Source organism: Mirounga angustirostris, unplaced genomic scaffold, assembly GCF_029215605.1.
Source record: "Mirounga angustirostris isolate CCGP_5_RB_7025 unplaced genomic scaffold, mMirAng1.0.hap1 SCAF_3, whole genome shotgun sequence".
In the NCBI taxonomy this organism is placed as follows: Eukaryota; Metazoa; Chordata; class Mammalia; order Carnivora; family Phocidae; genus Mirounga; species Mirounga angustirostris.
This window is the reverse complement of record NW_026991711.1, coordinates 80,555,408-80,582,821: the sequence shown is the minus strand read 5'-3', so window position 1 is coordinate 80,582,821 and position 27,414 is coordinate 80,555,408. Positions and strand designations below refer to the sequence as shown.

At 44.9% G+C, this 27,414-nt stretch overlaps 1 pseudogene; it reads left to right on the top strand.

Annotated features, from left to right (window-relative positions):
• On the top strand, positions 1–27,414 carry LOC135363859 (potassium-transporting ATPase alpha chain 2-like; annotated as a pseudogene).

Here is a 27,414-nt window from a genome sequence, read left to right as displayed (position 1 = left end):
CCGCGGGAGGTGCGCCTAGGGCTCGCGCCGCCGCCGCCGCCCGATCGGACCCCCGCCCCGCGCGCGCTGCCACCCAGAGGCCGGACCCCGAGCCCGCCTGCCGGCGGCACCACCACCCGCGCCATGACCGAGGTGCGTGCGGGCCCCCCGCGCCGACCCGGACCCGCGCAGAGCGGGTGGAAGACGAGGCGAAGGAGGAACGACTGGCCGTCTGGATTCTGCGCTCCTGACCAATGCACGGCTCCTCTCCCTTCCCGGAGCTGGCTGGGGTGAAGACCCGAATCCAGACGCTGTGGGAAGGGGCCCCAGGGGTCCTAGGCCGGCTCCGATGTGGCGCGTGGCGCCGGCCTGGGGGTTACACGGCCGCCCTGCCCGGGATTGGGATTCAGTGGGCACGTTCCACCCAAGAAGCGGGACACACGCCGTGTGTCCTGGAGGGAGCAAGATACTAGGGAGACCCTGGGGCTTGGAGGGGTCTTGTCTCGAGTTGGAGGAGGTAACTTCCCCCACCTTCCCCAACCCCAGGGTGGGGTCACCCTGAGGAGATGCCGGCAGGGCTGTGCTACCCAGCCTTCCCTCTACACTGGAGGGGAAGAAAGGAGAGAAAGGCCTGGGAGTTGCTGTTTGAAGGTGGGGAAGAGAGAGCCTCTCCACATCGTGCGACTTGCTCTCTCTAGAGGAGAGAATGAAGGGGGGGGGGGGCTCCCTTCCCTGTAGGTCCCTGACCCACAGAGAGAAGCGCTCGACACCTCTTCAGAAAACCCATCTTGGACCAATATTGTACCTCTGCTTTCCTTTCAGAAAACACTAGAAATTTACTCTGTGGAGCTCAGTGGAATGAAAGACATCGAACAAACAGACAAGGGGAACGGCAAGGAGAAGTACAGAGGCCTGAAGAACTGCTTCCAACCCAAAAAGAATCACCGTAAGGAGGAGCTTACGAAAGAACTGGATCTGGTCAGTTGATTTGGTCCTTAAGCCAAATGGGTCCACTGCCCTTCCCCCTGGAGAACTTGCCCCTATAACCTACCTCTTAACAAAAGAAAGATCAGTCTTAAGGATTTGAAAATCCCATGAGATTTGTTTCCTAGTTTAAAATGAATGGTGTGATAATATCTGCCCAGGGGTCAGAGGCCTTCTGCAGGATTCCTGCATTCTAGTTGTAGGCACTCCCAGGTAGAACTCTGAGGGAAGCGCCTCAGATTCCAGTCCCCACAGGCACAGCCCAGACCTCTCTCCTTCCTAGCTGTTTCACTGAGATATCCCTAACCAACTGCCAGTTTTTAGCTGATAAGGGAAAACTACTGGAGCTGGAACCATGCAGGAGGAAAACAAAACCACTAAACCTTGCTAGGTTTCTGGCTATGTATGCCCCATGAGAAAGAATAATTTCACTGTTAAGAATATTGGGCTTGGATTCAGAGGACCTTAGGCTCAATTAAGTTCCACTTCAGTGATTGGTAACTGGGAGCAAACTACCTAGCTTCAGTGAAGCTCCATTTTCTTTATGTAAAGTGGGAAATAAACAATTTGCATGGATGAGGGAGGGGGAAAAGTGAGACAAGAGTAAGACTATTTTGTAATTTATGCAATTTATAATTAAATTATAATTTATAATTAGTAATTTTGTAATTTATGGAAGCACAATATTATTCCTGTTAAGGAAGAACTTTAGAGTTATTAAAGCTGGCCACCATGGGCAAGATCTGCCTCAGAACTGAAACGTGACAGGTTATGTTTCAGGAATGTCAAGGGGGGAACTTCTACACCAAGCTTGAAGTTTTATAGATCGTCCCTGCAGTTCACTGCAGACTTGAAAACTGTCACTGTTGGAGCAGACAGCAGTGGTGTGAGTTCACGTGGGCTACAGAGCCCATTGTTAAATATTCAGGAATTTGGCAAGTTGATTGACACTGAGTTAGCAGCTTGGAACTTGGTTATGGTGAAAAATCGGTAAATGCTACAAATCAGAGTTTTGTATTTATTTTTCCTGGAGAGCTTGTTAGACATTTAGCAGCACAACACTAGGCATTTGCCTATGTATGTTCTGACAGACAGTTAAGAACACAGCCCTGAAATAGGACTGACCTGAATTCAGATCCCAGTTTCATTGACATTCAGTTCCTACTTCAAAAAATAAGAATTAAAGACAGTGCCTACCTGTTGGAGTTGTTAAAAAGGTTAAATGAAATAAAACTGGAGAAAGACTTAGCACAGAGCCAGGTAATAGTCGTTCTTATTTCCTACGAATCTCTGGCATTTAGGATTGAAGACATATCTAGTCTTCCTTGAAATTGCTACTTATAACATGAATATATATCCATTCTATCATAAGCCTGTTTATTATGAAGAGAATCTCCCTTCTTTGAGCATTCTGTGAAGATATATAATATAGAAAGATAGTTTTCATAGTGTTAGCTAGTGTTCCCCTGCTTCCCGGCTGAGAGAGAACCATCTGTCCTTCTTCTTTCCCAACATTCTCACAAGAATCCTATAATTTGATTTGTGAACGCCTACTGGGATGCCCTCTGGCACATTAGAACCTTGACAAGAATGAAAGGATCCCTGGCTGCTGAATGAACAGGCTGATAATGTCAGAAGCCTGAGCCACAGGATGCCGCCCCGAGCTATTCTAGTGCTGGCCAGCAGAGGGCGCCACAGGCACCCACCATGCCTCCTGCCCCAGGCTCTCCTCACCAAAGCCAGGGCTGAAGAAGGAAAGAGTCTGCCTCCTTCTGCCTCACGTACAGGCCCCTTAAAGTCTGAGGTCCAGCCATGCAAACAATGGCTCTAATCACCTGTTACTTGTATCTGCCCAGAATTTAGCACACTGCACAAAACTGTGTCTTAATCCTTTGAATCCCCAGCAATATCTTTCAATCAATATTGGTACAATGACTAAATGAATAAAGCAGAATCTGGCTGAGGAGAAGACAAAATAATTTTTTAATTGGAAAATCTAATCTCTTAACACAACAGGTAACCTTTTTTGCATATACTTAAGAAAAGAGTTGGTTCTAGTACCCAAAGATTCACAGTATAAATCTTTGTTTCAGATGATCAGAGCTTGAAGAATCCTGAGTGCTAGGTTTTCTAGGTGGGGTAAAGAAGGCTTACTTACCCCTGGGTTTTCAGAGACAGGAAGAGGCTTCTAATCCTGTAGCCCAATGGCTCTCAAGGGACAAGATAGGAAGAATTTGGCCCCCATGGGACATTTAGCGAGGTCTGGAGACATTTCTGCTTATCACTACTCCAAGGAGGGTGCTAGTAGGTGGCCTATAGTGGGTGGAAGCCGCCTCCCCCCCAACAAGGAGTTATTGGCCCAAATGTCAATAATGCCAAGGTTGAGAAACTCTGCTTTAGTCTAATGATTCTATAACAAAATTAGCAAGTGTGGGCCATACTGGTATTTATTTGGCAGTTTTAAACCTGCAGGGCTTCTCTAACTAGTGAACTCCTTGAGTCTCAAGTACTTGATTAAGGAAAGGCTTGCTTCTCTCTACCAGACACTACCTGCCCAATGGAGGGCTCCCTGGGTAAGGAGCTGTCAGATGGGTCTGGTCTGGTTTGGTATTGCTCATCACCATCAACTAATCCCAGAACTCAGGTCTGAACTAAGTATCCAGATCACTAGCACCCGGACAGCAGGCAGGTATGCTAGAACTTGCATGTGCTGGAGATCAGATTGAGATGAAATGCATTGCTTTTTGTTCGTAAAAACTAAAGACAGCTAATATGTAGTAAATGACAAATTCAGTCTGAACTCAAGGGATGGCCAGAAAATCCCCTGGCCGGTGAATCAGAAGAGTTTCTCCTGTAGCAAGACTCTCTCTTCCCTCAATGCAATAACCACCTGGCACAGAGGCTTTTCTCGTTCTCTCCCTCACTCTCTGGCCCCCTCCTATCATCAGTGCTTCTCTCAGTTTTCCTGGGCTGGGCCAAGCTTAGGGTTTGAGTATTTTGGAATTATTAATGCACTCTCTTCTTCCTTTCATGGACTTTAGGATGACCACAAACTCAGCATTAAGGAACTGGAAAAGAAATATGGTACAAACATCATTACAGTAAGTCATCAAGGGATTGGGGACTGGGAAGAGAAGCCCTGGGACTATGCAAAGGACTGTACAAAGCTGTGTGCTTAGGGTGTATGGAAAATTCAATGGCATCTTTAGGATGAAGCAGCAACCTTGAGAATGCCAGTCACCCACACGCCCAGCACGTGAGAGAGGGCTGGTTGACCTCAAGAGCTGGCGTGTCTGAACTAAAGCCCAGAGTCAAGCCCCTCTGCTGAGCTGGACGCCTGGCTATCAACATTTCTTTTGATTGTAACTGCAGGAAAGCCGTGGTATCCCCAGAAATGCTCAGACACTTCCTTATGGTCATGGTCAGAGGTTGCTTTAGATCCCAATGTCCAGGAAGTATAATGGTCTTATCAAAGAATGGGGAAAACCAATGTTAAAAAGCAACCATCCACTACATCTAAAACCAATGATGTAATGTATGGGGATTAACATAAGAATAAAACAAAATTAAAAAAAGCGCAACCATCCAGAGTGACAGTCTTATAACCCTGCTCGTCCATCTCTTCCTGTGAAAAGGCGCGATGACTCCAGGACATCCTGGTGTGCTCTCAGGTGTCTGGCAAATTCCCCCACCACAGAAGGACTGCTTTCTTGTGTGAATTCAAACTCAAATTAAATCTCAAAAGTTTTGGTGTCTTGACATCAGGAGATTTGGATACATCTGTCCAAGTCAACAAAAAGACTTACTGTGAGCAACGCACAAGACTGGCAGTGAGAGGGCCAAAGAGAGGCAGGTGATCCCTGGTCTTAAGGAGGAAGCATTTCAGCAGCGGAGGCAGGGATGTACGAGAGTAGCATAACATCCAGTCTGTTTGACTTAGACGGCCAAGAGAGGTCTAAATGGTGTCCTGAGTGAGTGACAGAGTCTGACCAGAGGAGCCAGAATGGGCTCCCTGGATCATGCAGTGTTCGAATCAGGACATAAGAGGAGGATTTGGGTTTAAGCTAGCAGAGTACCCAGGAGACCGGAGAGGACAGTCTGGGGTTTCTGGGAGCTAATGTGTGTGGAAAGGGGAAGGAGTGGATAGAAAATGAGACCAAGGAGAGGTAATTTGGGTGAAACCATCAAGTACTTCCATATTAAACTAAGGAATAAGGACTATATTAGTTACACACAATTTCTAAACAGGGAAGTGATTTAAATAAGATTGGCTTTCAAAAGGTATTTCTGGTAGAAGATATATACAGATACAGGTAGTAGGTAGGTGGATAGATTTTTTTTTAAGTGGGAGATGGAAGGGTCTAGAAGAATGAGACAATAACCCAGGAATATAAAATGAGGAACTGAAACAAGGCAGCAGCAGTAAGATGGGAAGGGAAGGGGACAAGATTCCAGAGATGTTTCAGAGAAATAACTGGTAGGACTTTGTTTCACTGGGGTATTTGAACAAATTCCTGATCCCAGTTACCAAGGTAGAGAAGCAAGAGGAGGAGATTTGGTCAGGTGGTCAACAGGGCCATGGCGGGACATGGGGCTGAGAGATTAGAGAAAACAGCAGGAAGGAGATGGTGATGAATTTTATTTTGACTACAAGTTAGTGACTTCAAATCCAGTTATTCAGCAAATATTTGAGCCTGTATTACAGAACAAGCAGGACACCTTATAAAGGACACGAAAATCAACAAGGATAGACTCTTTTTTAAAAAAAAATATTTTATTTATTCATTTGTCAGAGAGAGGGAGAGAGAGCACGAGCAAAGGGAGTGGCAGGCAGAGGGAGAAGTAGGCTCCCCGCGGAGCAAGGAGCCGGATGCGGGACTCGACCCCAGGACCCTGGGATCATGACCTGAGCCAAAAGCAGCCACTTAACCAACTGAGACACCCAGGCGTCCCAGAGTCTTTTTTTTTTTTAATTAAAGATTTATTTTACTTACTTTAGAGAGCACACATGAGTGGGGGGTGGGGCAGAGAGAAAGGATCTCAAGCTGACTCCTCACTGAACGTGGAGCCCAACACGGGGGTTGATCTCACGATCTCAAACAACCATAAAGTAAGGCCTGAGATCATGACCTGAGCTGAAATCAAGAGTAGGAAGCTTAACCAACTGAGCCACCCAGGCGCCCCAAGGATATAGTCTTTAAGCTGTCCTTTAAGTAGCTTACAACATGATTAGGAAGAAAAAATAATGACAAGACTTTCTCCATATAGGATAGTTTGTGGGGGAAAAAACCTTATGAGTCACAATAGAGGATTTCAAGGGCGGTGGAGGGGCCTCTGTACCCCGTGGAGGGCACGCTTACCAGGGAGGGCTTCTGGCAAGAAGTGACCACACGTGGGCTTCAGAGTTGGGTAGAATTTATAACTCTTCAGATGAACAAGAACTTAGAACTTGGAGTGGATATAGAGAAAAGCAGAAAGACACCAGACTTAAGGATGAAAAATTAGCCGGTGCAATATGTAGAAGTTCCAGAACAGAATATTTTCTGGATAGTTACCACATTGCCCTTAACCTTGGCGATTAGCTTTTGTATTTCGAATCCTCCTTAGCCAAGTTACTCCTACCTCTAGATGAATCTCCAAGAAACTAAAATGCCTTAGTAGAGTCTAATACAGTGGCTCTGGAGCCAGGTTGCCTGGTCCCATTTACTAGCTGGATGATTTAACCTCCATCTGCCTCAAATTTCGTATCTGTAAGATGAGGATAATAATTGCACCTTCTTCAGAAGGTTATTTTGAAGAGGAAATAAGCAAATGTACAGAGTACATTGCCTGGCTGATACGAAGCATTAATATTAAATGCTCTTTTTAAAAAAGTGCGAGTTGGGAGAGGTGAGGCATCATCCACTTTTCCCAGGCCCTTCTTGGGCATGGTAACTCCTACCCACAACCTGCAGAAAAATGACATCCAATCTGAGGGAAGAGAAATGTCTAATCCCTGTTTGTTTTTGTCTGGCTTTCTCAGGGTCTCTCCAGTGCCCAAGCTGCTGAGCTCCTGGCTCGGAATGGGCCCAATGCCCTCACTCTTCCCAAGGAAACACCGGAGATCATCAAGTTCTTCAAGCAGATGGTGGGGGGGTTCTCCATCCTTCTGTGGATAGGAGCCATCCTGTGCTGGATTGCATATGGGATCCAGTACTCCATGAATACATCCTCATCCCTAAACAATGTAAGGGGGACTCCTTCCAGGGTTTGCTAAACTAGTAATGGGAAAACAACCATAAAGTAAGGCCATTAGTGGGCAGAGCAGTGGGCTGCAATCAGGAGTCTACACTGATCAATCACTGTGCAGGTTTGGGAAAATCGCCAGCTGTAAAATACAAACCATAGCTGACTTTCTGATGTCTCAGAGGCAGTATGAGCATGAATTTTAAAGGGAGAGAGAGACGCACTGTAAGTTCCTAAGGGGACAAAAAACATCTAGATCCATGTGAAACATTTTGGGTTTCTCTCTCCTCAAAGCTAATTGTGTCCCTTTGACATGGGGAGCATCTCTGCCTGCTGCTAACAGTACCAAAACCAAAAAACTGACCTGGCCAGCATGGGACTAAGAGAAAGAAGCCAGATGCAAAAGGCCACATACTCTTTGATTCCATTGATAAGAAATGTCCAGAACAGTCACACCCTAGAGACAGAAAGCAGATCAGAGGTGGTTAGGGCTGGGGGCAGGAGTGGGAAATGACAGCCACTGGGCAGTAGCGGTCTTATTGGGATGATGGAAATGTCCTAAAACTAGCTTGTGATGATTGTTGCGAAATTGTGTAAATTCATCAAAAATCACTGAATTATACACTTTAAATGGGTAAATTTTGTGACCTGTAAATGACACCAGAATACCACTGCCATGTCTCTCACCTTCCCATGGAGAGCTCCAGCCCTAGGACCTGGCTCATTCCTGATGCCTGTTCTTCTGATTGATGCTTCTTCTCCTTACCCAGGTATACTTGGGCTGCGTGCTTGCCTCGGTCATTATTTTAACAGGGATCTTCGCTTACTACCAAGAGGCAAAAAGCACCAACATCATGGCCACCTTCAATAAGATGATCCTGCAGGTGAGTGGCAGCCATCCCTCTCTGGTCTCCACATGACTTCAGATGAGGAAGCATCAGATAAGGAGGAGAATGGGGCCTCTGAGGCAGCGGGTCAGTGCTCCACCCATTGCTGTCTGAGAAGTCTTAGGCAATCTTTCTGAAGCCCCCTTTCCTCACAGAGTTTTGAGATAATCAGGGAAGTAAGATACAGGAAAATGCTTAGTCAAGAGCAAAACAGGACAGAAACATCAGTCATCGCACAACATCTTCTATTACTGCTCTTGAGCTTTGGTGAACTGTTCAAACAAAAGTAATTCAGGTGCTTCCAAAAGTGAGTTGTAGAAGTTCGGGAGTATTCCCTGGTAGCCAAGGAGGTCAACCTACAATTCTTTATCTGTGACCATTTTTGCACCCATTTTGGAGTCTCTCTGCATGTTGCCCCAAACTGCTGTCAGTGAGGGACGCCCACTGCTCCTGTCTTCCCACAGGACCCCACGTTAGGAGTCCTCTAGGGAGATCACACACCACTATCAGCACAGTGGGAACACCACGCTGCCCCTGGCCCACAGAGCTGCCAGCTGGAGAAGGTTCTGGATGGAATCGTCCATGCTAAGAAGTGGGAGATCTGCCTTCTACTCTGTTAAAGTCTTCCTGACCCGAGCAAGAGTATTAAACCCTTTGGCTCAGCCATCGGCGTTCTTCCTGGACATCCCAGCCAAGATCATTCATCCTTAATTGTCCCTCTCTCTGTCATGCTTGGGGCTGTCAATTTGCTATATCTGCCCACAGCAGCGTTTTCTGGTTCCAAGAATATCTCTAAGAGTTCCTCCTCAAGAAAAGATAGTTCTTAGTGTCTTCAGGCCCCAAGTAAAAGTCTTTTGTTGCATTTTTGCCATTCTGACAGCTGTGCCTTCCAGTGCCTCCATTCCGGAGATGTGGGGAGATGAGGATGGAGGAGAGTTGGCATCACTCCAGGATCTGAGGCATCTGTCACTGTTTTCTTTCACAGCAAGCTCTTGTCATTCGAGATTCAGAGAAGAAGACAATCCCTGCAGAGCAACTGGTGGTGGGAGACATAGTGGAGATTAGAGGAGGAGACCAGATCCCTGCAGACATCAGGTTGTTGTCTGTTCAGGGCTGTAAGGTAAGCGCCACAGGGCACCCCAAAGATCACGCCGATAACTAGCTGCCATTCTGTTGTCTTTCTAGATCTCAGTGTGACTGGGACAGGGAACAAGATGCCCAGTCTTGAACTTTTTCCAAAATTTCTTCTAGGTAGATAACTCATCTCTCACTGGAGAATCTGAACCCCAGCCCCGCTCCTCTGAGTTTACCCACGATAGTCCCCTGGAAACAAAGAACATTGGCTTCTATTCTACAACCTGTCTGGAAGGTAAGTCTGCCTGGTTCCCATGACTCCATGCACCACCCATATCACCTCTCCCCTGCAGGCTTTATGCTCTTGTCTCTTTACCATCTCTTGCTACAAAGCTTTTCAAGGACAAAACATGGAACTGAAGAGCCCAGAGAACTTTGTAATGTTGTGTGCTAATTGATCATGTAAACCAGCAAAGAGAAGACTATAAGCAGGCTATGGTCCCCTCGTAGCTGAGGATCCCCGGAATAAAATGTCTACTTCACCTGTAGGCACAGCGACTGGCATGGTCATCAACACGGGCGACCGCACCATCATTGGTCAGATCGCCTCACTGGCTTCAGGAGTCGGAAATGAGAAGACACCCATTGCCATTGAGATCCAGCACTTTGTTCATATCGTGGCCGGAGTGGCCGTCTCCATCGGCATCCTTTTCTTCATCACCGCAGTATCCCTGAAGTATCAGGTCCTGGACTCCATCATCTTCCTCATTGGCACATTGTGGCCAATGTGCCTGAGGGTCTCCTGGCCACTGTCACTGTGAGTCCGTGCTGCTAGGTGGCCTGTCCCCTGACCCTGTTAACACATGGCATTCTGCTGTGCTGGGTGTGCGCCCACCGTAAACTGCAAGTCTCCTTCATCTTCAGAACAACACTCCCTCCCTGTCAGGGGACACCATGGGACATTCTGAGGAGACTGTTTCTTAGAGAGACAAACAGAATTGTGATATTGTTAACATTTTTAACACTGTCCTAGAAAACTTTATATTTTCATTTTTAGGAGCTCTATCTGCAAATTGCATATTATCTTTCTCCTTAAAAGCTCGGTAAGATAAAAAAAAAAAAGTAAGATCTAGATAAGACAGACACAAACCACCACTTACAGATTTTCAGGAAGCCTGACACCTTCTCTACATTTTCACATTTCTTAAAAAGAAAAAAGAATCCTTGGCAGTTTCTACAACTGAGGAACTTAGGCACATTGTTTACCTCCTACATTTAATAAAAGGATTATGGCATAAAAATAGGGCTTTATGTGGTTTATCAGCCACTGGGTCAGCTTTGCCGCATCTGTAACTATACCTCTGTCCTGAAATCAGTTCGGCTCCAGCTGCTTCTACGTTATGGAGCCTGAGTTCAAAATGATGATTTTTCTCAAAGCTTCTTCCCCTCTCTCTCTCTCTCTCTCTCTCTCTCCTGTCTAGGTGACTCTGTCGCTGACAGCTAAACGGATGGCCAAGAAGAACTGCTTGGTGAAGAACCTGGAAGCAGTGGAGACCCTCGGCTCCACCTCTATCATTTGCTCAGACAAGACTGGGACTCTGACCCAGAACAGGATGACTGTGGCCCATCTGTGGTTCGACAATCAGATCTTCATAGCTGACACCAGTGAAGACAATTCAAGTAAGTCTTCTGGAACATTCAGTGTGGCCCGAAGCTATGGACTCTAGCAGAGGGGGCCGCGCAGAACATGGCAGCATTGGTGTGCAGTCTCAGAGAATTGGTTGAATAGTATGGATATTAGGTCCAGGACCCACAGCATCACTGTTCTGTTTTCCAGACCAAGTCTTTGATCAAAGCTCTGGAACCTGGGCCTCCTTATCAAAGATAATAACATTGTGTAACAGAGCTGAGTTCAGACCAGGACAAGAAAGCGTCCCCATCATGAAGGTAAAGCTTCAGTATATATTCGGTCTTAAATCATAGCCAGTTTGAAGTCACTTCCTCTGTTCTGATTTGGTACTTGATTTAAATCTCTTCCACTGAGTGAAGTTTGTACTAGTAAGAGGAAGTCTGACTCACAAGACCTGCAGAAAATTTTCTTCACCCTAACTTGCTTCGAGAAATCACCGAGATGTCTAAAAGTCCTCAGAACAGTGGTTTAGGTCTATTGAAAAATCTGTCTCATTCCTGAAAATGAATGTACCTTTAAGTTACTTTCCTTTACAAGCAAGTAGATATAATCAAAGTTCCTTTATTACATAAGTGCCATTCACTGACGTTTAAAATATAATTGGAAGGAAATAGAAGCCTTGACCCTAGAACGTATTCCTCTTGGCAGCAGAAGCGGTGCTAAGGGGCCCTGAAATGTTAGCATATACAAAAACAAACTTTTCTTTCTCCCCCTTCCTCTTCCCCTTCCTCTCTCTTCTCCCCCTGTCCTCTCCTTCTGAGTGAGTCAATCAATCTGTCTTCTCCTGGCTTTTCTATTTGCCATCTGTTTCCTTCATTGACTCTTTCTTTCTTGTACTTTTTGTTTGGTTGCTTTTCTTTGTCAGACAGCTCATCAATTCTCTTCTTGGCCCATCACTTCTCTGTCCGTATCTTTCAAATCCTTATCTCCAGTTCTGATTTTTCACCCAAACTCCATGGATCTCCAATTAGCTGTGTGTTCCCACTTGAAAGTTTTGCCATGTTAGACTCTGAACAAATTACACTTGCCACCTTCCACCTGTACCCAACCTGGCTCTAAATCACTATCTTGTCCCTTTTCTATTTTTCTAGGACATAACCATTTTAATTTATCATCCAGTCCAAAATTTTTGGAAGTCATCTTTAACTTTCTTCTTTCCTAATATCTAGTGAATCACCAAGTCCTATTATTCTTGCTTCAAATAAATATATAATTTTACTTTTCTTTTATCACCAGTACCTTACATCTAATTAATTATACCAACCTCTTGATTGGCCTCCATGATTCCAGTTTATCCCTTCCCCCAGTCTTTCTTGCATACCAGTAATCTTCCTTAAATACTTCTTTAGATGAACTGCTTCACCTAACTTGGCTCAAAAACTTTCCATGCATCTGTTTTCTGCTGCTCGAGTTTTGGACCTTGCCTGCCTTTCAGGGCCCTCTGAATCTCTCTGCATCCTCCATATCCACCTGTACACTCAGCACTTACAGTGGAACTCTTCCACTTCATGCCTTCATTCATGGCATTCTGATTTCCAGAAGGCTTTCTTTTGTTCCTTTGTCTGCCAGTTATCCACCCGTCTTTCAAGACTAGTTCATAGCTGGTTTTTTCATGGAACCCTCCAGGTCTCACAGAGCTCAAACTGTTTCGAATTTCCTTAATGCCAGTAAGCAGCACCATTCAGTTTAACACCTCCACCATGGTTCGGTCAGTGGCTCATTGTGGTGTAATCGTTTGTTAGATACTGAGCTTAGTCAGGCCGTCTGCTGGCTCATTGAAAATAATCACAAAAGAATCAGATTATGTGCTACAAATATTTGTTTTCTCTTGATTCTCAGAGAGTTGTGGCTGGAGATGCCTCAGAAACTGCTCTTTTGAAGTTCTCAGAGGTCATTTTGGGTGATGTGATGGAAATTAGAAAAAGAAACCACAAAGTAGCTGAAATTCCTTTTAACTCAACCAACAAATTTCAGGTGAGTTTTTCCTCACAACTGAATCTTTGTTATCATAAGAATGGCATTTCTACCTGTAAGTGTCCTTTGGTTAGTATGTATTTTGAATGATATTTGGCTTCAAAAATTGCCTTCAGGGATGGAGGGCCTGGGCATCTGGTAAGCCCAGAACAGGTTTTCCTTGCTGGCCTCTTTCCTTTGCCAGAAATAGGTAGAGAAAAAAGAAAAGTGAAGATCTTGTCAGGGCCTGGCTGTCCCTATGAATGATTGATCTATATTATACCCCCCCCACCCCCCCACCCCCACACACACGCCACCTCCACCCCCACCAGGTAACTTGCACAGGTGAGGGGCAAAAGCCATATCCTAAAGGATAAATGAAAAGTGGGGGATTGGGGAGAACTAACATTTACTGCTCCCTTAATCTGTATCTGGTTCTCTCACTTAATCCTCACGATAAACCTGAGGTAGGATTACTTAATCTCAATTTCTAGGTGAGGAACCAGGTCCTTAGGAAATGTTGATGTGACCAGAGTTCCCAAGCACCTAAGTGGCACAACAAATTTTCACATATATTTTCAACTCCCAAGGCCATGCTTTTTCTACCACCACACAGAACAGTTTAGCTTGGGCCTTGTGAGTAAACCTTGCCCTTACCAGCCCCATATGCAGTTGACAGGGACCTCCTTTCTACCCATTGCTCAGGAAGAAAATGGCCATCATTGCCTATCTGTCTTCCCTCATTCCAGGCTGGCCAACGGTCAACTAGCTCCATCCTCCGCAGGGTGGGACAAATGACAGTTTGTAGCCCAGTTTACTGCTGCAGGTGGGACTTCCCATAGACTCCAAAGCCCTGAGAGCAGGGCCTTGTGACTTGGTCTTGGCGTAACAGGAAAGTATATAAATAAGATAACCATGTTTGTGTAAAAGTTTCTGGTGTTTACCCACACATTTCGTTTGGATGGCATTTAGGATTGGGAAATAACTGTTGCAAACATCTCTGTGGATAACAAGCCAATGAAGAATTGCAGTTAGCCAAATAGACAACTAAAAAATGTATGAAGTAAAATATTAAAGCCAGTAAATCAGGTCTCTTGTTCAAAACAGACGTGAAAATAGAATGAGTAATGATCCTAAAATAACAACAGTAATGATAGTTATTATATGCTAATTTCTACATGTATGGAACCACTCAATTCTCTCAACTCTACAAGGTAGGGAATGAGGAAACTGAGGTACAGGGCATTATCACACAGCTAGTAAGGACCAGAGCCAGGATTCAAGCAGACCCAGGGAGTCTGTGCTCTTAAGGAGTAGATCGAATTGTCTTCTAATCAGGAACAAGACTCAGAATCCTGCTGGGGCCCCATCTACTCTAGTAAAGACTTCTCTCATCATGTGAGAAATGAGAAAAAGCAGGCTCCATGAGGCTTCATATACTAAATGTTGAAGTGGAGAATAGGCTACCCAGAGTTGGGACTAGATAGGAGGACCTCTGCGGGTTCCTACAGAAGAGGTCAAAGAGCCTCTCTGGAGGCTGTTAGTGCCATTTTATATCTACACATGAGCAACACTCAAAAAAGAGTCTTTGATGTTGTGACCTTGGAAGGTCTCTGGGGTATCATTAACCAAAGGCAACAAAGTGGAAAGTCTGTGTCTTATTGATTTTAGAATAGCAATTCCCCAAACTGAGACCAGCCCATAAAAATATTTCCAATAGTTTGTGGCAAACTGGAAAATTAGGACAGTATTTTATAAAGTTCTGTATAAGGATGAGTGTATTTAATTCAAAAGATTATCCTTTATATGGTACCTGACTAAGGCAGGGACTCTGGAGCCTACTAGCCTGAATTCAAATCCCAGTTCAGCCACCTCTTAGGGCGTGACCTTGTTCATGCCAGTTAACCCCTCTGTGCCTCAGTTTCCTTCCTTGTAAAAGGTGATAATAATAGTACCCATAGCCGTAGGGTAGTTTCGAGAATTAAATGAGTCAATGTGTGAAGCACTTAGAAGAGTACACACTATGAAAGTGTTTATTGTTTCTACTTTTTAAATGTTAAAATATCCTATCTTCGAGAAGATGATAGTGATAATAGATGGGAGGTTTTGCTTTGGTTTTGGTCAGTTAGTTGGGGTTTTTTTAATGTGTTTACTTGGCCATTAAAAACAACAGCAATAAGAACAACAACAAGAACAAAAAAACTATGTTTGCCCTCTACTTTTTTATTTTTTATTGTGCTCCTCTCTGGTATCCAGAAGGCTAAGAACTACTGATTTAGAATCAACTGATAGACCCAAAATGGTAGGGTTTTTTGTTTTGTTATGTTTTTTTGTAACTTACTCATTCTCTTTCAAACACTCCAGCTTCCTGAAATTCCTTTTGAAGGCTTACCTGGTATATAACAGCTTCCATAAGACTTAGCCATTTTATATAACTTTTTTTTAGATTTTTCCTGATTACCTTATTAGGATGAATCTGGAAATAGAATCAGTAGATGAGAGGATATTGATATGAAAATTGTGTTACTTAACTGTCCTGAAAGCCTGTACGTGAGAGTGTCTACTTCCTCCACCCCCACCATTTTCCTTCACCTCCAGGCAGTAAAACTGGGTTAATTTGGAGCTGAAGAGGCATAGGAACTCCTGCTGCCCTCATGCCTGCCTGAGCTCAGAATAGCTTGGGACCCAAAGGCTGCTACCCATGATAGGGAGGTAGAGACAAGAAGCAAGAAGAGGTGGCTCACAGTCCTCGGACCCCTACGGGCACCACAGGAGATCTGGTTCAATACACAAGACTTCACAGGGCAACAACCACATCTGGCCTCCCTAAAGCAACTAGTTTCTGTTTGAAAGATGAGATCTACTTACTTTCAATTCAAATTCAGGGTGCCGCTCTGAGCAGGACCAAGTCTAGATCTCTGCATATTACTTGACCACAAAATAAAAAGGATAGAACATGCCTGTAGTGAACACTCCATTTCATGCCAAGGATAAGTAGCCTAAGGAGAGAAAGGGATGTCTTTAATTTTCTTGTCATGTTGCTACTTAAGAGATCTGTCCAGTTCAGGCCCTTATGAGTAAAGATGGTGTCATTATTTAATGGCAGGGAATACGTAACACACTCAATTCCTTCCTTCCCAGCTCTCCATACACAAAACGGATGACCCCAATGACAAGCGCTTCCTCATGGTGATGAAAGGGGCCCCTGAGAGGATCTTAGAGAAGTGCAGCACCATCATGGTCAACGGCCAGGAGCAGCCCCTGGACAAGAACACAGCCGAGGCCTTCCACACAGCATACATGGAGTTGGGAGGCCAGGGGGAGCGTGTGCTGGGTGAGCTCTTGGTGGCAGAACCCTTACCTGTCACCTGTTGGGTGTGAGGCTCTATGCCAGGTCAGGGCACAAGAGGAGACAGGCTTATTGTTTAGCTGAGTAGCTATGCATCCACATGAATCATAGAAAGAAGAATATGATAAACATACGAGAATATTATGTGGTAGTACTGAGGAGGGTGGGGTGGCTTCCAGATAAAGAAAATCTGGGAAGATTTTATGGAAGGAGTTACATTTTAAACTGGACCTTGCACAGCAATTCTTGAAGGGAGGTGAGGAAAAATATTTGAAGTAGAGGGAACAACATAGGCCAAAGCACAGAGATAGAAATGGATGGGGTGTGTGCTCACATTATGAGTGAGCCAGTCTGTGTGGAGTGTTGCAGATAGATGAGACGGCATAATCCTAGGGAATGGGCAGGAAAGATAGATTGGAGGGCATAATATAGAGTGCCTTATGTGGGTGAGGAACTGGGATTTCATTCCACAATCAGAGAGAGTCACAGAAGGCTTTGGGGTGAGTGAACCAATCAGAATTAGAGTTTAATTCTTGGCAGGAGCAGGGAGAGGAGAGGCATGGGTGTCAGGAGGAGGTGGCTGCCCTTGTTCAGGTAAAAGAGGGTGGGAATTTGATCCAAGGCACTAGGAAGGTGACGGAGGGGGCAGATGCAAGAGACTTCATGGAGGCAGAACTGGTAAGACTTAGCAACTAGTTAGAGGAGAAAAATAAGTTTAAAATAATGTTGAAGTTTCTCACTTGCCTATTAGGGAGAAAACACTGCCAGTAATAGAGACAGGGGTTGTCAGAGGTGGAAGGAACCATAGAAATACAGCCACTGGTAGGAACCTAATTGTGGTAACTTAAGTGGTATCACAGGGTATGTTCTGTCCTGAGAATCTGGGTTGACAGAATGGCACCTGTGAACTACAGAATATGAATTCAAGGTAACAGAAGTTCACAGTTGATGATAAAGCTCATTAAACATCATAAAAGTTCTTGCCAATAGAGATGGAGTCTGTGGAATGTGTGTTTCTAAAGGATATTTGAGCTTGTAAAGCAAATGAAATAATTAAATGAGGTGATAATGCTTTAAGCATGTCTTAAATAGCCCACAGCACCAGGTAGTGTTTTCAATGCAGGATTGATACCCATCTGACAAGAATCGCTCTAGGAACCTTGTGTTTGACCTCTCAGACTCTGTGCTTTACTGAAATGTGTGAGGCAGTGGGGCATGCTGAGAATAAATTTGATATAAAAGCTGATGAGAAAGTCACATGATCTTAGGAGTCCCACCAGACACAGGAATCCCTTCTACCTTAACTCAGATGCCTTCTGAGTAACAAAAGGTTCTCCATTCCTAATGGCCTTTCTCTCACACTTACCTTGATTAAAGAAAGACCAAGCTTCATACCATTCTCCTGGTGGTCCAGATTCTTTCCCCAGTTTATGCAGCAGCATGTGCTGTTTTCTCGCCTCAAATGGCCATCCCATCCCTAACCCTCCCTTCTCCCTGGAAAACTTCTAACTCCTCTCTCAAGAGTCAACTCACATGTGACCTCCTTGGGCGAGTCTTTCCTAATTCCCCAGGTGGCTGTTCTCTATAACACTCACTATGGTGGGATTTTTGTTGTTGTTGTTTTTTGTTTTTTAAAGATTTTATTTATTTATTTGACAGAGACACAGTGAGAGAGGGAACACAAGCAGGGGGAGTGGGAGACGGAGACGCAGGCTCCCTGCTGAGCAGGGAGCCTGATGTGGGGCTTGATTCCAGGATCCTGGAATCATGACCTGAGCCGAAGGCAGACGCTTAACAACTGAGTCACCCAGGCGCCCTCACTATGCTTTTTTATGCTTTACCTCTTTATGTCTCTGTCCCCACACTAAACTGAGACATCTTCAGAAGCAAAGGCCACCCCCTCTTGGTTTCTGTATCCCTAGAACATACCAGAAAATCCAGTGGGCACACAGTAAATTACTTTTGGATGAAATATGTCCTTCCTAATTACAGCGTGCATTTCGGAATTGAAAGAATAAAACGATTCTGGTATACTCTCAAATATTAGTAAAATAGTAAAGGAGTGTGTGAAAATGTTCCTCCTTTTCTTTTATTTCTTATCCTAATTTCATTGACTCCCAAATTCATGTGCATTCCTGGTTTCTGTCATCTCTACCTGCCAGCAGACGAGTTTCCAGAAACTTACACATTTGATATAGACACCATGAACTTTCCCACATCTAACTTCTGTTTTGTGGGGCTCTTATCTATGATTGATCCCCCTCGCTCCACTGTACCTGACGCAGTCACCAAATGTCAGAGTGCGGGGATCAAGGTGGGAGTTATTTTCTTGACTTAAGAAGTCCTCCATTTATGTTGTCTAAGAATGTTTGCCATCAGAGATAGTATTTAAGTCTCAAATATCATAATCCCCCACTCCCTTTTTATCTCAACTTTCACTATACTAAGATTCTAGTAACTGTCCCAGTCAAGGCAAAATACTGTGTCAATGTGGAACAAACCACAATAGTGACTGCAGTGAGAAGGCCATGAATTGACTTCATCTTGCCCTAGATTATGATAGACAATAAAAGGTTTTATTACTTAATCTTAAGGTTCAGCCTCCAAAATCCATTTGCCTTCATATTATCAAAGCCAAATATTAATTCCATTACCATGTTAATATCAAGACTGTTGGAGCAACATGAGGCTGTCTCAAGTACACATCCCCTAGCCCTTTCACAAGTAAGGTAACATCCAAGGGAAAGGGCCTCCTCTAATGTCAGAGTAGGACATGTAAGAAGCTTAGAAGCAAGGATAGATCCAATGAGATCAGTGTGTTCTTCAGAGACAGTTTTGTCTTTGATCTAAAGATCAAGAACTGCCCATAAGGGCAAATCACTATAATCCCTAGTTACATTCTACCAGGTCATGGTAGAGTAGGTGATACTGTCTGGCCAGCCGAGTTTCTCATTGTCCACATGCCTTTCTCATTGTTTGTGTTCTAGGTTATTATGGTTACAGGTGATCTTCCAATCACAGCCAAAGCTATTGCCAAGAGTGTGGGTATCATTTCGGCCAACAGTGAGACGGTGGAAGACATTGCAAAACGCCTCCACATTGCTGTGGAGCAAGTTAACAAGCGGTAAGCACAGAACCAATGTAGCTGAAACTCAAGTTCTTATCCAAGTCCTTATCCTTGTTAGTTCTAAAGAGCTGTGCTATCTGGAGCAAATCCCCTTTTTGCCAGACACTCTCTCAGAGTAATGCTAGGCTGTATTGGTACCATGAAAATTACCCGTGATGTCTTCCTTATATGAAATTGAAAAACCCAGTGGAGTAGATCTGAAAACTTCAGTGCCACATCTAGAGTGAGAAAAACTGAAACAAAATTTATATGAAATTACTTGCCATTGATCCAGTTGTATAATCAGGAATATTAAGAACCCTCTGTGTTTGGTGCACTCCCTTAGTGCTTATTTTGAGTATTTATTCAGATGCTTCATAATGTGTAGCTATGTGAACATACGGTAGCAAATAGAATGAAAGCTTCCTAATGAAAGACTTAGTTTTTCCTTCTGTCTCCTAATTCTTGTAATCATGTCTGTCCTTTAGTCCATTCACCCATTCATTCGCTCATGTATTAATTCTTTCAACAATTGTTTTTTTTTCTTGTTGTTTTAAAGATTTTATTTATTCATTTATTTATTTGAGAGAGAGAAAGAGAGAGTGAGCACAAGCAGAGGGACAGGAAGAAGCAGACTCCCCACTGAGCAGGGAGCCCGATGCGGGGCTCGATCCCAGGACCCTGGGATCATGACCTGAGCTGAAGGCAGACGCTTAACCAACTGAGTCACACCAGTGTCCCTCAACAATTAATTGTTGAGTGCCAACAATATACCAGGCACTGTCCTGGACACTGGAACTGTAGTAGCAAACAGACTAGACACTATCCCTGCCCTTGGGGAGCTTTCCATCTAGGCAGAGGGACAGAAAAATAAAAGCTACTTGTGATGTGGTAAGTACAGTGGTGTGATAAGTACAGTGAAGGACACACAGAGGACAGGGTTCAAACAGTGGGAGGAGTCCAGAGTCACCTGGACTGTTGACAATTTAAACGATCAAAGACTCCAAAGTCTCAGTGTAAAAGTAAATGCCACTGGCTTTATTATAATATCGTATTATAATAAAGGGGAAGGGAGAGACCAGTGAACCTCTTCTAGTTTACCCAAGCATTTATACCTTTTAGAATACAGAGCTGTCGGACGCCTGGGTGGCTCAGTCGTTAAGCATCTGCCTTCGGCTCAGGTCATGATCCCAGGGTCCTGGGATCGAGCCCCACATCGGGCTCCCTGCTCAGCGGGGAGTCTGGTTCTCCCTCTCCCTCTGCTGCTCCCCCTGCTTGTGTGCTCTCTCTCTGACAAATAAATAAATAAATAAATAAATAAATAAATAAATAAATAAATAAATAAATAAAAATCTTAAAAAAAAAAAAAAAAAGAATACAGAGCTGTCAGTTAATAAATTATTACCTGGGCAACAGTTACCAGTTAAGACTACCACACAGAATCGTAGCCTCTGGGCACAATAACAGTATCTGAAGTCTAAGAGTATTCCAACATTCCTTTGTGTAAACAGCATTCATCGACAAAAGCTTTTTGGAACTTTTCTTAATTTGTTTTATTTATTTATTTATTTAAATCCAATTGGCCAACATATAGTACATCATCAGTTTTTGATATAATGTTCAGTGATTCATTAGTTGTGTATAACAGCCAGTGCTCATCACATCACACGCCCTCCTTAATGCCAAAAATAATAGGATTATACATATCCATGCAACTCACCTCACTGAACAGGAGATGGGATAGATAAATTTGTTAATGTTTTTAGCTATCCACTTTATCAGCTGTACTTTTATGATCATACACTAACTGTACTTTTGCAGTTGTGGGGAGAAAGGACAAACCCTTTTCTTTTTATCTTACTTTTATATATATATATTTTTTACCAGAACATAAGAACACCTATAGTTTGAGTCAAGTGCTAGGATTCCGGTATTTAGCACCAACAGGAAAACACAAACCTAAAAAAGCTCAAAACAAACATGTATAGAAAAAGGCATGCAGTGTTTTGTGAGTAGGGGTATAACATAAGATTTGAAAGCTAAAATGTGGAGTGTTAGCTAAGGGAAGGTGAGGTGAGAGATGCCCGTTCCTGGCAAAGGGGAAAGACGGGTGAAGGCCCAAGGGCACTGGAGGGGGTTGGAGGCTCAGGGCTGGGAGTCCCACGGGCTGCAGGGGGAGAGCCAAAGGGGAGGTGAAGCTGCAGCTGGCCTTGCAGACCAAGTGAGGGGCTCTGGGGTCTGCTTTAAGTGCAGTGGAAAGCCTCTGAAATGTTTTAGCAGGGAACAACACAATCAGATCTGCATCATTAATAGTTTCTAGAACCTTACTTTCATCAGCAGCAGACAATAGTTTTCCTCAAAGAGGACCTCAATAAATTGTTCTCCCTACGCGGCTCATTGCACAGTAGACACTATAAATCTGAAATAAGCAACAACACAGAATTGTTACCCATGTGTGTTGGCATAAGCTGAATTCAAGGACCCAAAACATTTGAACAGGAAGTTTTTTACCCTCTTTTTATTCCTTAAGTAAAACATTGCCCCACAGGTGTTCCCACCCATTCCCACAAGCAAAAGGCTTATTCCTATTGTATGATATCAGAAAAGGGGCCTTAACTGTTTCGCCTCAGTTTACTGTCTTGAAATGGAGAACAAAGTGTCCCCAGAACTCATAGCCCCTGTCATCCCACTAGAGTATTAGTGTCAAGGACATTGGGCTCCCGGTAAAGTCAAAGAGGCGTCAGCCCACTTCCTGCCCAGAGCAGTGTTTCAGCCTAAGATCCAACCTTTGGCCTCACTCAGTTCCTTCTGGCCCTTCTAGGGACGCGAAAGCTGCGGTGGTGACTGGCATGGAGCTGAAGGACATGAGCCCGGAACAGCTGGATGAGCTTTTAACCAACTACCCAGAGATCGTCTTTGCCTGGACATCCCCCCAGCAGAAGCTGATCATCGTGGAGGGCTGTCAAATGCAGGTGGGTGGACAGCAGCACCCAGAGAAACTGTCACTGTCCTGGGGAAATGCAGGGCTGAGATCTGGATCCCAGATCAGGCCTATGACACTTTCTAAACCTCTTCAGAGACAATTCTTTGCCCGTCTTCATCACTTTACATTTCTACCCTCTCAGGGGGCTGACCCCCCACCCTCCTTTGAGATCATCCTGCATGCAGGGCTTTCTGACAATGAAACATTTGGTCCTGTGGTAGGTGTGCATATAGAAAGTTTTGAAAATGTAAGATATAGAAGAAAAAATGTAAAGACACAAGATATAAAAGATCCACTTTAGCCTGCCACACACAATGGTTTTAATTACGGAACGCATCTTGTTTGGAGTTTGCTGTTCTTGCTTCTGGGATTTCCCGGCTTTATCTTTTCCCCAAAACAGACCGTTCATTTCAGCTCCAGTTGGCCCACATCCTCCAGGGGAAAGGGAGACTATGTTGATTTTGTCCTACCTGTGACCCCTTAGATCTGCTGACTCCCATTTTCTCATGTGTCCCCATAGAATGCAGTTGTCGCCGTGACAGGGGATGGCGTTAACGACTCTCCAGCTCTAAAGAAGGCAGATATTGGGATTGCCATGGGGATAACAGGTTCTGATGCAGCCAAAAATGCAGCTGACATGATCTTGCTGGATGACACCTTTGCATCTATAGTCACAGGGGTGGAGGAAGGTGAGTGAGGTCTCAAGTGGCCTTATCAAGACAGCGGTCACCTGGGGGATCAAAAGCAAGTCCTATGAGAGCAACATCTTTGCCTAGGTCGCCTGATCTTCGACAACCTAAAGAAGACTATTGCTTACACCCTGACCAAGAACATTGCTGAGCTGTGCCCCTTTCTGATCTACACCACTGTTGGGCTTCCCCTGCCCATTGGCACCATTACTATCTTGTTCATCGACTTGGGCACAGACATAGTAAGTAGCACTAAAGGGAACAGGATCTGATAACTGCCCCAAGTGATGGCAACTTCAGGGACATTACCTGCAAGGGCAAGGAGATGGACTAAATCAGTGCTCCTTAAACTTCGATGTGATGGGGCCGGAAGGTCTACATTTCTAACATGCTCTTAAGTGATGCCAATTCTGCTGGTCCACCAGCCGCACTTCAAAGCAAAGGACTAAAGAGATCTGTCAAATGTTTGGAAGTTAAAACCACTTCACTTCCTAGAAGAGCTTTTCAAGACATGAGCTCTTTACCCTCCCCCCAAAATAGGCCATTGGTCAGTTTCAGCTCACATGCCTCCCTTCCCTCTTGAGAAGATAGAGCTATCACTAAATAGCCCGTGTAACACCGGGGCCCAGTGGCCAATGTGATAACCCACAACTGCTCCTTGTCAAGTAAAAGAATCTGTGATCTAGAAGCCCCTCACCTGCACTCAGTTAGAAGTAGCAGGTATTAACACACGATCAGGCCTCATATTGACCTACAATAATGTCACTAAACCCTCCCCTCTTCTGGTACGTGTCCATTTAAGAAATTATCATGACAGTTACCCATATGGCTCCAGCTTACACAGGCAAAGGGGGAAAGAGGCGGGCGCCTGGGTGGCTCAGTCGTTAAGCGTCTGCCTTCGGCTCAGGTCATGATCCCAGGGTCCTGGGATCGAGTCCCACATCGGGCTCCCTGCTCGGCGGGAAGCCTGCTTCTCCCTCTCCCACTCCCCCTGCTTGTGTTCCTGCTCTCGCTATCTCTCTCTGTCAAATAAATAAATAAAAATCTTTAAAAAAAAAAAAAGTAATCCTTAAAAAAAAAAGGGGGGGGGAAGGCAATGGAGCGAGCTGAATTCACAATGAGAATGCAGCAAATGGCGCCTCCTACCCTCTTGTTTGGTAAAATACCCAGGCAGTCAACACATTGCAGAGAGACTAAAGATATCTTTGCCTTAGAGGGGAACCGGGGTCCTCATGCTTTACAGTCAGATCATTTTCCAGGCTCTTTCAATTCACTTCTTTTTCTCCACTGCAGTGCTTCTTGCATCACCTGGGAACTTGTTAGAAACGCAGATGCTCTGGCCCCAGCTCAGACCTTGGGAGAGACTGGAGGTGGGAGGTGGGGCCCAGCGATCTGACCTTTAACAGGTCTTCCAGGTGGGAGGACCTGTGAGAGAACCGCTGTGATCCAGTGGCATGCCTAAGGAGGAGAGGATGGTAGGGAAAATCTGCCCCAGAGGAGAAAAGTTTTTAGAGCTAGTTTAGAACTGCCAGCACATGGTGATAAAAAAGCAGACTGATTTTTAAAGCCAGCCGTTTTTAAATTCTCTAGAAACCATGAACCCCCATTGCCTACACCCTGGACAGACCGGTTCCATAACCGTACCACCCCCGCAGTCTGCCAGCCCCCCGCCCACCCTGAGGCCCCCGGCTATGCCACTGCCATTATCACTCTCTTGGTACAGCAGTTTTGGGGGGCTAGGCCTCACGGACTGTCTCCCCCTCTAGATCCCCTCCATCGCCTTGGCTTATGAGAAAGCTGAAAGTGACGTCATGAACAGGAAGCCTCGCCACAAGAAGAAGGACAGACTGGTGAACGAGCAACTTGCCATGTACTCTTACCTGCACATTGGTATGACGGAGGCATCGCTGACCTGTCAGACAGGGACCACCCGAGAATTCATTCCAGTCAGAAACTGGTTTTCCTTGTGGGGCAGGCTTGCAATGGGAGGAGGAACCGAAAGGAAAGTGAGCACAGGCGCAATTCCGAAGTCATTTATAGAACCTCTGCCCTTATTTCTTTTGTGCTTTTAGGCCTCATGCAAGCCGTGGGAGCTTTCGTGGTGTATTTCACTGTGTATGCGCAGGAGGGCTTCAAACCCAGCGCGCTCATTAACGTCCGGGTGGAATGGGAAAATAGCGATGTGGATGGCTTGGAAGACAGCTATGGACAACAGTGGGTAAGGGCAGGAGGCTCTGCCTTCAAAGTCCTGCAACGTCCTGCTTCTCCCCTCCTCTCACTGTCTTGCCCAGACTGATGCAGAACTTCCATTTCCCTGGACAGCCTTAATGAGACAGAGAAGGTGAAAGTTTTCTCAGTTAATAGGGCCTGTGGGCCCCTCTGTTACATTGGTTTGGCCTTTGCCAGGACTCGGCCTCCTCTCTCGAATTAGATACCTTGAGCTCGCTTTCTTACATTGGCTTTGCAATTGATATGGAAGAGTAGCCAGTCCCACAATACCCATGGTGGGGCCAAATCAATTAAGTTAGCATCTTTCCCTACTCAACCGAGTAAAGAAAAAAAAGGTTCTTTCCAAACACAAGGAGGTGATCCTCCGTCAATCTTGGTGAGGTGGGGAGAGAGTAAAACTTTACAGAACTACGTTGATATCGTCCTGAACTTTTCCCTCTGGGGTTTCATGGTCTCCTTTTTGTCTGTTGACAGACATGGTACCAGAGGAAATACTTAGAATGGATGGGCTATACGGCTTTCTTTGTTGGCATCATGGTCCAGCAAACAGCAGATCTAATCATCAGGAAAACCAGGAGGAACTCCATCTTCCAGCAGGGTCTCTTCAGGTACTGCCCACATCCAACCTCATAGTTCAACCCTGGGCCTTTGATGCAGGAATGCTGAGGGTTAGGCCTATAATACATGAGGCCTTGACTCCACTGGGTGTGTGGGCCTGTCGCCATGTGAATTCAGAATCTGTTTGCTTTTATGTGTCTTGCAGAAGTAAAAGTCATCTGGGTGGGGATTGCCTCACAGATTATCATTGCATTAATCCTCTCCTATGGGCTTGGAAGTGTCACAGCCCTGAGTTTCACAATGCTCCGGTGAGTTCCTCTTCAACAGTGGACAGGAAAGAGCCAGCCGTGTTCTGAGCTGTCACAGGCTAAGTAAACATTTAGAATTCCAGTGGGTTATTTCCCCTCCAGGCTTTCAAATGAGACAAAACCAAATCAATTCTATCTTAGTCTATCTTAGATTTTGACCTGCTAGTTTTCCCAGAAGAGGAAATGGGTTTTCTAAACTTCACCATCCCATCTCCACCTTCAGCCAATAGGCCACATCAAAGGCAGATATTGCTTCTACCAGTCGCAGTCCAGTTTAAATAAGAAGCTTTCCAGTTTTATGTTGTATGACCCAATGGATGTGTTGTTCTTTCCAGTAGGGCAGAGAAAATGACCAAGAAGCTCTCTGTCCATTGGCAGGGGGCTTGGCCCTTTCTTTGGATGCATTCCGACTTACCTTCCTCCCTTCTGCTTCCAGGCCTCAGTATTGGTTTGTGGCTGTGCCATTTGCCATTCTGATTTGGGTGTATGATGAGGTGCGGAAACTTTTCATTAGACTCTACCCTGGAAGTAAGTAGTAATGTGATTTTTGAGACTCTGTTTATCTACTTCAACACACTACTGATTTCTCAGTAACTTTTTTCTACCTCCACAGGCTGGTGGGATAAGAACATGTATTATTAAGCCCACCTGACTTCCCAAGCCTCCCAGTTGCACACTGGGGATGTTCTTCATCTTCTGGCTGCATCTGGGAGACTGCTGCAGTAGGGACTTACCAAAATGCAGAAAGAGAAGGCAGAAAAGAGTATGAAAGATACCCACTGAGGTTTTGTACTTTCAAGCAGATATTCAACTGTTTATATACGATTTGCTTCTCTATATCCATCTCCTTGTTCAAAAATATGTGAATTTCAAGGGAAGAATGACATGTTTATATGTATATAAAGTTCACTCACGTTAAGTAGTCTTGGGTAATCCGGCCACCTGCTCAGATCTTCCTGCTAGATAAGATTGCTCAAACCTCCATTCCATACCCTATTAAAAGTCCAGTGACCTTCCTAGATTCTGTGAATTCCCAGAGAGCTTATAATTTCATAGTCACCTTGCTTAAAAAGGGTTAATTCAGCTGAAGGTTTGCAAGAGGTAGAAGTGATGGCAGGTTTACATCACAGCAACATGGACAACCTCAGTTTTGACTCTCAGACATCCTTCTTTACGGTCCCCAGTCACCTAGCCGCATCCCTGCTCATCCCATCCCTCACCACCTCACCAGTCCTTTGGCGCCCTCCCTCCTCCCAGCTGGACTCCTCCCTCCCTCCCACGTTGCTCTCCACCCCACCACCAACTCCAAAACTGAGCTCCACGTCCATTTTGCACATCCCAGCTCCAGATGCTCTCCCATCCCAAAGAGATTTTCATTTACCAGGATTCAGCCTCAATAG